This window comes from Lonchura striata, chromosome 1 (assembly GCF_046129695.1).
Source record: "Lonchura striata isolate bLonStr1 chromosome 1, bLonStr1.mat, whole genome shotgun sequence".
NCBI lineage: Eukaryota > Metazoa > Chordata > Aves > Passeriformes > Estrildidae > Lonchura > Lonchura striata.
The window spans coordinates 49380847-49394381 of NC_134603.1; the positions used below are offsets into that span (position 1 = coordinate 49380847).

Below are 13535 nucleotides of genomic sequence, written 5' to 3' on the forward strand. Positions count from 1 at the left end.
TTGAAATCTGAGTTCTGGGAGCCAGGTCTTTGTGAGATACTTTAACAGGTGGTTGGCTAAGATTTAGAAGAGATCCCTGTTGTATTGGGGTGTATTTTTGCCCACAGAATCTAAGTTGTCTTTCAGAAAATGACTTTGCTATCAAAATTACTTACTACTGAAAATGGTGAAGACTTGCAGCTCACATTTCAACTTTCTTGAATGTCAGTCACCCATCTTTATCCTTCCAGCAACAATGAAATAAGAGACCTCCAGGGTAAAAAATTGGTTCTGGCTAATTTTAAAAACAAACTAGTTGTCTGTTTGGGATGTTGGGGGAGGGCTTTGAGGAGCAGGAAGGTTGGTGAATTTAAGGATATTATGAGTGGAAAGAAGACTACAATATTCTGACTGCTATACTGTTTTGCTGTGGCTTTATAATTTTCTAGTGTCAGATATATTCTGTTTGTTCTCTGGAGTGCTCTTTGGAATTCTTCTGAACTTGTGCCTTTCTTGAACCTTCAAGTTTAAAATCAAAATGGTAAACACTAAACACTGGTTTACTTATGCATCCGCTTTGGTAACACAGTCATCCTGATACACTGTATGAATATGCAACTATTTTTTAAAAAATTTGGAAATAAAGCTGGAAAATAATTTTGAACATAGAGATGGCTGTATACTGTCTTCAAGACATTGCAGATGGATACAGAAGAACCTGGTGTAGTGTCTCTGACACACTGTACTTGATACTTTTGAGCTATTTTTCCTGGGATAACTAAGTATATATTGTTTGCTTGGGTTTTTTTAATGACTAATTGTAAAATAGAAGTGTATTTTTTTATCACTGTGAGGTTCACGTTGAGGGAAGAGTTAGTTAATAGGCATGGTTTTGTGGAATAGGTGATTTATCTTAAGGGGTGCTACACACCCAAAGTGGAGTGTCATCTTTGATAAAGGTTTGGAAGATACCTTGTCCTTTTCTGTTCTTGCAGGAAGGAGCTTTATTCACTCCTTGCACCCATGTTTCATGAATGAAAGAAAAACAGCTTCACAAATGCGTTTGCATTGTTTATTTGAATTGCTTGACATTTCCTCATTTGTTTCCTTTTTTTTTTCAAAACAGTTTGTTGGTGTGCTGTGGGATAAAGAAAACTCAGATCATTAAAGGGCATTTTCAGAGATCTTTACTCTTCATTACTTTGCCCTTTAAAAAATGTCAACTAGTTTAGAAATAAAAAAAAACTTCACTGGTTGAGCTGACCAGTTCTGTAATTTCACTATAGCAGCTGCAGTACTGAAAATGAAAATAGAATGAGGAAGAAAGCTGTTGCCATTCAGGTTAACAGTTTTCATTGAAAGTAAAAGCCCTGTGGTCTCTCTGGTGTTTTAATTTACTGCTATGCCACACAAAGTGGTATTAATGTAAATGCCCACCAAGGTCCTGCTTATGTGATGAGCACTGCATTTCCATTTTGCTGACTTACCCTGAGAACTTCACTGTTGACCAATTTTGGTTGAGGCTAGTTATATTCTTCTTAAAATTATGACTTGTATTAAGGTTACATCTGGAAGTTTGGCTGTAGTCATAAGTAAGATGGCTGTGGCTGAGTAGCACTTCACACCATGTAAAAGCTTTTCCCTAGCCTGAGGTGTTACTTTACTTAGAAGAAGAAAATTATTCACATTGAGTACCCACTAAAATCTATCAAAAAGGAGTTTCTGGTCTCTTGTAATCTAGCAAGATACATGATAGTTTTGGTGCTGGCTATTGAGGTTTACCTAAACCTGTTTTCTTCTGAGCGTAAACCTGAAGTTACTTTATCTGAAGTTATCAAAGATAGGTATATGTAGGGCACTGGGTGGAGCTAGGATCCTGAACTGAGCAGGAGTCCAAGTAACAAACCAAAGGCTTTAGTGCTGGCCACAGATCCCTGGTAGATGAAACAAAAAGTTATTTGTGAAACTTTACCATAGAAAAGAAAAAAATAATATAAAGAAGCAATGAGACAACATGGGTGGTTTTGCTGTTCTTTCACCAGTGATAAACCTAAATGCAAAGCAATTTTGTCAAAACCCAACCTCTGTCTGCAAACACACGCTTTGGCTACTCTGAAGCTGAAGGGAAGGCATTGCCGTGTGTTACTGGAGACTGGCCAGCCAGGGCGTCAGCGCGCTGAGAGGTATGACAAATTCATGCCAGGGAAAACAGCTCACACGCAGACTTCGTCAACCTTGTTTTCATGGCTTTTGTGCCTTGTAAACAAGTCGTGGCAGCTGCATGTGATAAATCTCTGCGCAAAGCAAAAACAATTACAATGGGGAGGGAGTCTTGACCCTGCGTGCAGGGGGGAGGGGGCGGTGTCTCGCAGCCTGTTGCGGGGGATGCTTTGTGGTGTCCCGCATGTCTCGGGCTTGTGCCGGGAGGGCAGCGGCGTACATGGCTGTGGGGCCGTCGGCGCTGCGGCAGCTGGCCCCGGGCTGTGGGGAGGGAATGGGGCCAGCAGAGCTGGAAGCTGCTGGCCCCGGGCTGTGGGGAGGGAATGGGGCCAGCAGAGCTGGGAGCTGGGCTAGCTCGCACGGCTGCGCCCTCCCGGGCGATGCTGGCTCGGGTAACAGCAGGATCCTGCTGCCCGCACAGAGCGGAGGGCGTGCGGTAGCTTCAGTGGATAAAGGGAAGCAGACGAAAGTAAGCAGCAACCAGGGAAAGAGGGTGTGTGTGGTGGGGAGTCGGTTTTCCCCTTGGAGATGAGGTAAGGCTGCATGGGAAGCCCAGCCCACAGAAGGGGCAGTGCAGCTGGAGTCCAGGTGCACCGTGACCCTGTTCAGGGCCACTTTTACACCTAAGGTATTTAGGCCACTTGCAGTTAACTGTGTCCTGCCTGTCAAAGTCTCTTTTCATTTGCCAGTTTTCTTCAATCACTTATGCAGGGTTTTTTGGTAACCCTTGGAGTACTTTATATTCTCTTTAAAACTCATTTCGTTAGGGTTTTTTTTTTTTTTTTTTTTTTCCTCTACTTGGCATCTTGCAATTGTCAGCTTCCCGCCTGGCTTTTTCCCAGTAGGGATTACTGGCACAAACACAGCTCATGTTCACTTTTCAGGACATTACTTGTTTAAAGTCTCCTGTTCACCAACTGCCAGAGTTGTTACATCTCTGTCCTGTTTCGCTGGTTCAGCAGGCTCTTCTCCCATGAGTTCCAGCCTTCAGACTAAGAGATTAGATTAGCCACTCACTCTAGCAAAATGTCACTTAGAGTTGTTGCTGTTCCAGACATGATAATTGTACCCATGTGTGCGGTTCAGTGTCTATTCCAGTCCTTGTCACGACAATGAGTGCCTGGAGTTCTGCACACACAGAAAATCATGTAAACTGGTGCTAGCTATGCTACAAAGTAAAAACTCAGGCTGCTTTCTCCATCTATATTTTGCATGCACTCCTGCTGACAGCTCAAAACTGGAGCAGGATCTCACCTTTCCCTTTGAAACTGGCTTTATTTGCCTTCAAACTCCTTTTTCTTTCTGAGGTGTCAGGTCTGGGACTACAGCTGGCAGGAATCTCAAGTCCTGCTACACACATTTGCAGAACAGGGTAGCTTTCACCAACAGGTCGACTGCGCAGCCCTTTGTAGCTCTGCAGAGCTGCTTCATTGTGCAACATGAATCACAGTCCCTGAAGCTGAGGCTGCCATGAATAAGTCGCATCTGCCTCCCAGCTACTCCGTGTTCCACTGCATAGCAGGGTTTCTGCCAAGTTCTATGTGTTTCTACTGACAAACAAGGTGTTGATCTTTCAGCTGCTTATACAATGTGTAATAAACCTGTAAAAAGGCACAGAGGTAGGAGTACTTTGAATTAGTGGTTTAACTGAAGGGGGGGGGGGGGGGGGCACAGGTGGCAGATTGTGAGTTGAATGAATGCAGCTGACAACCATCTAACCCTGTTTATTTTTGGATAGCTTCCCTGGGACCACAGACCAGGGCTGTGGCTGCTTTCTCTAATTGCAGCCTAGGCAGTGCCTGCCCTGGGCAGCAAGCCCTATCTCTAGGTGTGTAACAACATGACCCTCTCGGAGTGAAGAACCCTTGTCTAGGCATATATAAACCCTGCACGTGGTTTTGTTACAAGCCTTTCATCACATCATTTAGCTGATGATGAAGAGGATTGACCTGACTACAGTGAGAGTGGGTCAGTCCCAGAGCTGTGGGTTTTGCAGTAGATATATCTATGTTTGCCTGGCTTCTCTGAGTTTTTCCATCTCTGTAGAGTTGCCACACTGCTGGGGAAATAGTGACCTGGAGCTCCTTCATCAGTGACATTTTACAAGTTGGCAGGACTCACCTTCTTTTTTGGGAATATTCATTTTTATATGCAGTAGTAAAGAAATAATTCCCAACTGTGAGGACTATAGTTTTACTAGTATGGCATTCTGTAAGTGTACAGAGAATGTTAGATCCTGCCTCTGAAGTCCCTACAGTCTGATAGCGAAGTGGAAAATCATGTGCCACACTCCATACTTCCTTCTGCTTCCTCTCCAAAACCAGTTAGGGCCTGAGTGGCTTCCATTAGGGATAAACCATTTGGTTTCTTTAACTGATGTGTCCTATCTAGTTTCAGCATAAACCAAGTGTTCTTCCCCATCTCAACTTTTCCTCTGGTCTTTTAGCTCTTTTGCAGGAGCAAAATTGGGTTTTTGTTGATTGGCAAATAAATTTTAGTGTTTAGTTGGGGTCTTTTAGCCTTTAGAAGCCTCCCCCATTAGAAGCTGTTGATGGAGAAGATAGTCTTGATCATAATTTGCCATCAGCTTATAAATTTTACCAAGAAGCAAATTTGTCTCTGTGTGTGCGTATATGTATATATCCCATATATATCCTAGTAAGGATACCATATATGTATTGGTCCTGGAATTTATATAAAAAAATAAAGTCATTTGACCAATATGAGAAGAATGTGATGCTCCCAAGCTTGCTTTTATAAATTTGTATAGCTTGTCTTGGAAATTGTTCTGGATAGAGGACACATGGTGGTAAGGATCTCAACAGTTTTGTAATTTTCCTGAGCAAGCATTCAGCTGTTTTGCCAGAGCCTGTAATTTCACTTCCTTTTCTAGCCTGCAATGTCCTGATTGCTTGACCTTGTGTCTAATGTTTTATTTTGTTTTCTTTTGCATTTCTAGTCTCATTCCTTGTTAGAACTCTCCCTCTATCATTTCTTTCTCTGTTTGACTTGAGAGTGCTTACACAATATCATGCATAGTCCATTTAACTACGTTAGAGATATTTTGACTAGTTTTGTGCTGTTGTGAAAGGCATCTGATCTGTGCTACTCCACTACACTAACCACAACAGCAAATCTTGCTCTGATGCAAACAGATCAACTTCTCTTCATGAGAGAAAGTACATTTTCCCTGTGTAGATAGCTCTGCTATTTTCTTACTTCTGCTTTCTGTGTTGTGACAGGGGTAAGGCAAGGAAAGAAGAAATTAATAATAAAATCCATTGGGCATTTTCAAAAATGGAGGGATTATTTTTAGTTTTGAGTCAGTGGTGTTGCTGCTTTCAGTGTGCTTTCAGAGTCCTGGCTCTGCTGCCATGAACCTTCTCCTGGTGAGGTGTGAAGCAGACATTCCTCTGCCAACCTGAATAAAAAGGTTAGTTCAGGTTATTGTATTAAACGCTGCTTAGGCAGATGCTTCTGTAATTCATTCTTCATGTTAAATTCAGCTGGCTTGCATACAGCTAAGGTATTTCCAGTGATGTGCTGCCAGCTTTCTCCAAAGGCCTCCTCAAAAGTTTTTCTTCCTTAGCTGGTGATATGTGGAAAAATCGTCCTGTAACTATCTCAGTTTAGTGTATAGATTTGCATCTGCAAATACTGTCTGTTTATACTGTCTGTGGTAAAACAGTCAGCCCTTCCACCTCCTTTCCCCTACCAAACCTACCTTGACCCCTGCTACTGTGTCCATGACACCTGAGGCAGAAAGTCCCAGTCACCCTCTGAAGGGAGAGTGACATACCTCACCATCTCTTTGGACCCTAGGAGGAGGTGGTGGGAATGCAGACATGCAGGTCTCCCCATGGGAGAGTTTGCACTTGGTCCTACAACACCTTACTCCTTACCTGCCTGTGGTCATGGGGTGCTGGTGGCCTTGGGGAGGGCAGCATGTGAAGCCCAGCTGGGTATTGTGCCAACAGCCAGCAACACTGAGCTTCCTCTGATGTGGCAGTGTGAGTTTAAATAAGCAGGAGGCATGAAAGGAGGTGTGGGGGGCTGTGTCAATTTCTCTCATATTTACACTGATAAGCAACAGGTATTTCCGCTGTGAAAAATTTAATTTCCTTTCCTTTTGAAATGCAGTGATGCAGAAGCCCAGGTTTCCTTCCACAGGGTCAGAAGAGCAAGGAGGGCTGCAGGGACCAGCTGATGCCTGTGTCGGCCAGACTCTCCCCATCTGGCAGAAGTGACTCATTCGTGGCATGACCCAGGAGCTCTGTGAGGCTTGTTGAGCTCAGGGGGAGTTTGACTTCAGATCCTCTACTTCCTTGAAGATTTGCCTTTAGTCCTTGCCTTAACCCAGCCCTCATCTGCATTTGCTATCCAGACTGGGCTGAAGTGGTCTGCCCCAGATGCCTTCCGGGTGCCAGTGGCTCCCTTGTTTTAGGGTGTGGGGAGCTGCCAATGCAGAGCTTAAGCTGCTGCCTCCACCTGGGGCTCATTACATGCTGCTTCCTCTCCAGCTGCCAGGGGCCTGGACAGGGAGCAGGGAAATCGCACGCAAGGCGCTTGTAAAACCCTCAGCCCTGTCTGCCTTTGGAGTAAGAGCTGGCTGAGCCTCCTTCCCTGCAGGACGGGCTTCCTGCCCTAGGAAATCCCCTGCTCTAAGGCAGCCTAGGAGATCCACTTTGGGGATCTCAAACTGTGTCCGGTCTGCACTGGCTGGGTACAGAATGAGAGTTTTTAGAAAACCGTAATAAAAGCTTTTGATTGTACATAAGAAAAAAAATAAGTGATCCTGCTTGCTCCCCAGCTCTGTGGTTTTCCTAAACTTACTTCCTTGGAATACACTGGAGATTGATCTTTGAGAAATGATACCTAAAAAGCCCACATGTAAAAACTTAACTGTTCCAGCGATAGGATCATAATATGCCTTTGATCCTGTAAATTGTTGAACCACATCTCTATTCGTTGCCCAAGGACTGCAGGAAATGTACACGGGGTTATGCAAATCTCTAGGAGAGGGAATGATTTGCAGGGAGGGGGGGAAGATGGCTCTTGCCACAAATGTCAGTCTCTGGATTGCAGCTGAATAGTTTGGCAGTCCTTACGCTTTCCTGTGTCACCTCGCTGCCAGTTCCCACGGCTCCTACCCCTCTCTGCTCACCGTCCAGTTGTGCAAATCTGGAGCAGCGAGCTTTTTTCAGATCTCCCCCTGCGTGTGCTGGTGGCATTTACAGGCAGAGTCTGCAAGTTCGGTCCGTCTGCATTCTTCTCCGAGCCACCACTGTGAGTGCTGTGTTCATGTTTCACCTCTAAATCCCCACGATTTTTGCCGACTGGGGATGTTTGTTTGGGGTGGGTCAATCTGATGGTAAGACACAAAATAATTTATTTGGGAACCTTGAGGGGAGCTAAGCCTGCACCAGATCCCAACCAAGGCAGGACAACAGCAACAAAACTAGAGCATGGTCAGCAGATCGGAGCTGTCAGGCAGGACTTTAATTTTGTGTAAAATGTGAATTTTCCTCTTTCCCAGACTTGGAAAAGAATAGTCAAAAACCTTGTAAAAGACACATGTTGGGTGTAGTGTGGGAGTATATCCATCAGCAACACCACATTCAAGACATGAGTGCTTGACATCCTAACCATGGATCAAGGTAACAGATCCTGAGAAAAAAATAAAAATAGAGGTCCTTTGATACCTTCTCTGTTCTCACTTTTTTTTTTTTTTTTTTTTTTTTCTTTTGGTATGTAAGCTAAATGGCATGACACTGGACTTTGGTACTTCACCCAGTCTACTTCAATTTGCATGCTGAAGAAAGATATCAAAAGGCAGGCTGAGCCCACCACTGTCCAGCTGCCCTGGTAGGGCTCTCCTGGCAGCCATGCTGTGGTGGTGTGCTGTGCCAGGGAAGGCTGTGCTGCATCCAGAACACTGCCCAGCCTTTTCTATAAGCCGCATATACCGCACAGGTACAGGGGCTGCACACACCAGAATGCGGGGCAGTGCTGCATCAGCTGGGCAGGAGTTTGTTTTGCTGTTTCTGTTTGGTTTTTTCACCTCGGTGATAATTCTTACCCAATGTGTGATCTCTGTTCTATGTACTTTACTACTCCTTGTGATAATCAAAATCCGGCCCTGAACTTTTTCACTACAAAGGAAACAAGAACTTTGCCCTGTTGGCTATTAACAGGGCACTCAGCGATGCTGAAGCCTCTTCTCACGTGCCAAGACCCCCAAAGTTTGTGGAAATCAGAGTTATGTGATGGCAGAATGCTTTTTGTTTTTTCACCAGTGCGGGTGGAAATCAGGTGAGACACGGACATGAGATTTCTGATGTCAGACTCCTCTTAAAAAAGGAGCCGGTACCCAACCGGTTGTTGGGAAAAAACCTTTAAACGCCAGGACCGCCAATAACGTGCTGTGTACGGCTCAAAGTGCAACCTGTGGTGGGTTCAAAGCTCTGAAACATTAACCAGACCTTGGGCCACCATCTGTAGTTGCCGCTGGGTGCCCATACCATGGCTCCCGGGAGCGGGAAGGGAGGGTGGCACTATTATTATCCATGCGGAGAGAGGGCACAGCGATGTTTGCACAGCGCAGACGGAAGCGCTGGTGGCAGCCCCGGGGCGCTGGGTGCGCGGCGGCGGGCAGCAAGGACAAGGTACGAACTTCCCCATGCGGGGAACAGGGAGAGACAAGCGCTTCAATCTCTTGTTGAAGGGCTCTGCAGTGATGATGGTGGCGGCGTGAGGCTGTCTTTCCATATCCACTCTTTTGTTTGCACGTATAACCTGCCTCAGGTGAAACCCCTTACTCTAAGCTTACCCCAAATCAGGTAAGGCTTGTGGGAAGAACAAATACCATTTATGAAATTTCAGGCTGCAATAGCAGGGGAAAAGGAGAATGCTAGAGCTGCTTCTGGGCCCACACTTCAGATGGTTTGCTGGTGTTTTCTTTTTAACAGTGGTGAGGTGTCCTGGAGATCAGATGTGGAGATATGAGGAGCCAGAAAGCATTTCTGAGCATTCAAGTGTTGTAATCATGTTACTGCTCCCTGAGCTCAGCTGACACGCGAGATAGGGAAACATCTCCCACTGCCTAGGTAGGTGACAGTATATAATCTTCAGAACACCCTGAGGAATAGCAAGTCTTTTGCAACTTTGCCTTCAAACTCTGAAGGAGTTATGCTTGCATGATGGAAGGCAATGGTGCCCAGCTGTATTCTGCGGCATAGTACAGCTCCCAACTCCCTTGCAGAGGCTTTATCCTCAGACAGAGGGAGGGTTTCAGCAAGCTGTGCGTCAGTGCCGACTCTTGCAGCTGTAGAAACTTGTCATTTCCTTTCCAAACACCAGCACCCTCAGCAAGGCAGTTGGCCTCGGGCCAAAAGCCATTCCTGTAGTGTCTGTTCCTGCTATATAACAGGAATGCTTATTGTCTGCTGTTAACTTACCTGATTCCTGATGTGGGCTTCTCCACAACCACTGCCACATATTTATATCTTGTCCGTGTAGTGGCTTTGGGAGAAGCCTCTTCCATTATCAAGCCTTAAAGTGAGTTTACCTGAGAGCATGTTCCTGTTCAGGGGAGTAAAGCAATGCTTTGCTGTAGTTATGCTGAATCACTGTTACCTGGCAAGGATTTGGAAACTGTGAGATCATATTTTATTGTAGCATATTACAGCTGCAGAAAAGGTATTGGATTCTGGGTTTATATCAAAAAACTAATACTTGATCAGGATGATAAAATATTTTGGTCTAGAACTTTACCTTCACAGCTCTGTGTAAAGTAATTGCTCTAGTAGTAATGGCAGAAGAAAGGACATGCTCATTTATGATGTTTTAAATCAGACAAATAATTTCCAAAGACAAATAACAAAACCATAGCAGAGGGCTCTGGTGCAGGGCTCCTTCTTGGATTGTAAACACTGCAAGGCAGAAACCATCAATATTTACACAATGTTCAGCCCAGCACAGTGCAGCTTCTCTGGCTGGGCCTTTGGAGGCACTAATAGGAATATTAAATCATGCTGAATACCTTCTTGCAATATTTACAGTTTAATGATAACCAAGCGTGTGTGTGCCGAATGTGGATTGTGAGCATGGAGCACCAGAACCAGAAAACCTGTGAGGAGGCCAAGCTCTGTGATATCTTCCTCCTGCCACATGCACTGCAGTGGTCAGGACTCTTTCTGGTGCTCCCAATATTCATCAGAAGCAACTTAGAAGGAATGATGCAAGAGTGTGCTACTGCGTGAGATGTCACCAGTTGTGCCAAGGACTGTGGATTGAAAAGTCAGAGGGGAAAAAAAGCATTAAAAATACCACTGCTATGTTGTCCTGTGGGCTGACAGAAATGTGACACAGAGAAGAATTAGCCTTTTGCGGTTTCATGTTTCCCTGACCTTTTAAGAGTGGATGAAAAATCCAGATCCAACTTCTGCTCCTACTTACAATGCTGAAAGTACAGAGCAAATGTAATACGCTGGCTCCTGAGGTGCAAAAGCAGAGTTTCACATTGTCTACTGAAAAGCAGAGAGAGAGCTGAGGAGTAAAGATAATTTAACAAAAGCTGTGTGAGTTCAAAGATAAACCTCCATCCCAGGCAAATGTAGTTATTGGAGTTTGAGTGTAATTTTGGTGTTTAAGGAGATCCATTCAACCTGCTCTGGTGGGATTTCTGCCTTGATGTCAGTGTGAGGTAAAGCAGAAAACACGTGGCTCCTAGAGCACAATGCCCTCATAGGTGTGAGCCAGGGATGTGCCACAGGGAGGACTCTTGGGCACCACCACTGCAGCTGACAGCCCCTGGCAGTGGCAACTACTGCTGATGCATGTGGCAGGGATGCTGTGACAGCACCTGCAATCACACCACTTGACACTTGGGAAGGCCTTGAACCATTAGCGTTAAGCTCACACGTGCTACTTGATATGAAAACAATTCCAGTTAGAAGTAATTTCAGAATTGTTATTTTTGCTTATGCAGCTGTTGACAAGCAAAACCTACTTGTATTCAACTTTAATAATCTGCTGTGTGCTTCAGCAGGTTTTCTTTCTTTTGTCTTGGTTTCTTGGTTTTATTTCCCACCTTCCACTAAAGGAAATTTTTATCTCAGAGAAAATACAGGAGGTGGGCTGCATCCTACCTGAAATCCCACACTGCCTGGCAGAAGCTCATAGACATGAACCATCACAATGAATGCAATATTGCACACAAGTAGCTTTTTTTACAAGCACAAGGTTGTTACGCAAAGGATAAGAAACATGTGGAACACACTGCAGTTTGCTAGTGTATGGCTGGGTTCCCAGGTCTGTGTACGTTCTTGCAGACAGGCTGCAGTTGTCATGATGCTATTGCCAGGGAAGATGTAAACAAAAGGAAACCTCTTGTCAAGTTGAAGCATTAGGTTAGTAATACAAAAGAGTACTTCACGGAGTCTTTCAGATTGATACACACCATCTATTTGTCAGAGATGTTTTTGTCTTATGTGTAGTCATACAGCCTCTTTGATGTAAGTCACCATTTTTTAACATTTTTTAAATAACAGCAATACTTACTAGGTGGTGAAACAGGGTAATGAGCAAGATCAGAGGATCCCCTTGCAGAGGATCATGACTTAAAATTCATGTGTTTTAGGCAAAGCATTTCTGGATTCACTTGAAGATTGATGCATGGACATGTTTCCATTGAAGTTGCTACAGGTTTGTCTTTATGTAGGCCTCCACTAAATTTTATAGCTGGCAATTAGTCTGGGATGAAGTCTGGTTTCTCTCCCAACACTGCAAATGCAATTGTGTAACCACTAAAATTCCAAGCCTGGTTCTTATGCTGGATTAAAACAGTAGATAGCGAGATGAAAAGTCACTCTTTCAAACTGTTCTTTCCCACTATGACAGCTTACTTCATGGAAGCAGCAGCCATCTGACCTGGATTACTTTTGGGTTGTGTTTCATGCACACCACATTCCCCTAGAATTGCCACTGCTCCAATTGCAATGCCCTGCTCTGTGCAAGGCCTGCTGTTGCCCAGGGGCTTGTATATCTCTCTGCCCTCAGCTGGCACCATGATACTGCCCTGTGGCTGATGCTGCCTCTGCAGCCTGTAGAAATTGTAGAATTGTGGTCATGGTGGCACTGATGCACTGAGAAGGGATGTCACATATTTAAAAACTATTTACTGGAACGTTGCTTCAAGGTGGGAAGGGATTTCTCCCTTCAGGTGTGATTGTCCCACAGCGTAGCAAAATGCCATCTCAGTTTTAGAGCATCATCTGTGAGCTGTCTGGCCCATATGATTTTTTCCCTTTTTGTTGTCAATTATTGACTGGAGAGATGAAGAATGACACATGCTTAAGTGCATCAGTTATCTCAAACTCCTTCCCCTTAGGCCTAGCTTAGCCAAGATTTACCAGAACAGTCTATAAAATGAAGACATTTCAGTATTTTTTTGTTGTTTTTCAGGTGATAGGAGATTTCTTTGGGAGACTGACAAAAGGATTGGAGCACAGCGAGTTATTATTATATCCACTTATTAAAAAAAAAAAAAGACAAAAGAACATGCTGTAAGATCAATAATATAGCCCAACTTGTGCAATGCAGTAACTTCTCAGTGCTACAAAAAAAACCCAGGGATGATCACAGTCCTGAATGCACACTCACAAAGCCATTCCAGATTGAATCTGTGAGCACCCACAGTCAGTTCAACAGGAAAAAGTAAGATATAGTATTTTAAGGACATGACTTTGATAATTCTCTCGTTTGAAGCCAGGGATAAGTGACAGGTTGGACACTCCCACCGGGGAAATAGGCTAGTTACATTGGAATGGGTTACCCTTTGCTATTCAACATCTCAACTCCCTAGTGGTAACTAAGGTGTTTGCCTCAGCACGTGGTTGTTTACACAGTGACTTATCTTACCTTGGTGAGATATTTGATACCCATAAAACATCCGTCACACTCTGTCCTACTGCTTTTCTTTAACTCAGGGGAAGGCCCATCCCTCTTCCAAAACCTTTGACATCTTTGAAATATGACAGCGTAGCTCAGGGGCTGTGCAATGGTTGCTTTCTCCAGAGGCTCTGCAACACCTCAGTACTTCCTCTTCTTTGAACAGAGGTGGCAAAATTCCATAATTTGTTTCCATTCTGCTTGGCTGAAAATGAGGAAAAGTTCAGCACCCTGGCATAAAGATAGTTAAATGAAAAGTCAATACAAGTGACAAGAGTGAAGGCCTCTGCATCAGGAGTAGCCCATAATAGGTGGGGGCAGTGTCACAAATCAGCTTGTTTTTTAATATAGCTTTTTTTTTTTTTTTTTTTTCCTTCTTTCATGTG

The 13535-nt window shown here is 44.3% G+C and overlaps 1 long non-coding RNA gene across 1 annotated transcript; it reads left to right on the forward strand.

Moving 5' to 3' along the window:
• The first annotated feature begins 8726 nt into the window (after positions 1-8726).
• On the forward strand, positions 8727-12758 carry LOC110467859 (uncharacterized). Its single transcript, XR_002464933.3, has 3 exons — positions 8727-9305; positions 11840-11904; positions 12664-12758. It is a non-coding gene; the product is annotated as an uncharacterized LOC110467859 (long non-coding RNA).
• The last annotated feature ends 777 nt before the right edge of the window (positions 12759-13535 follow it).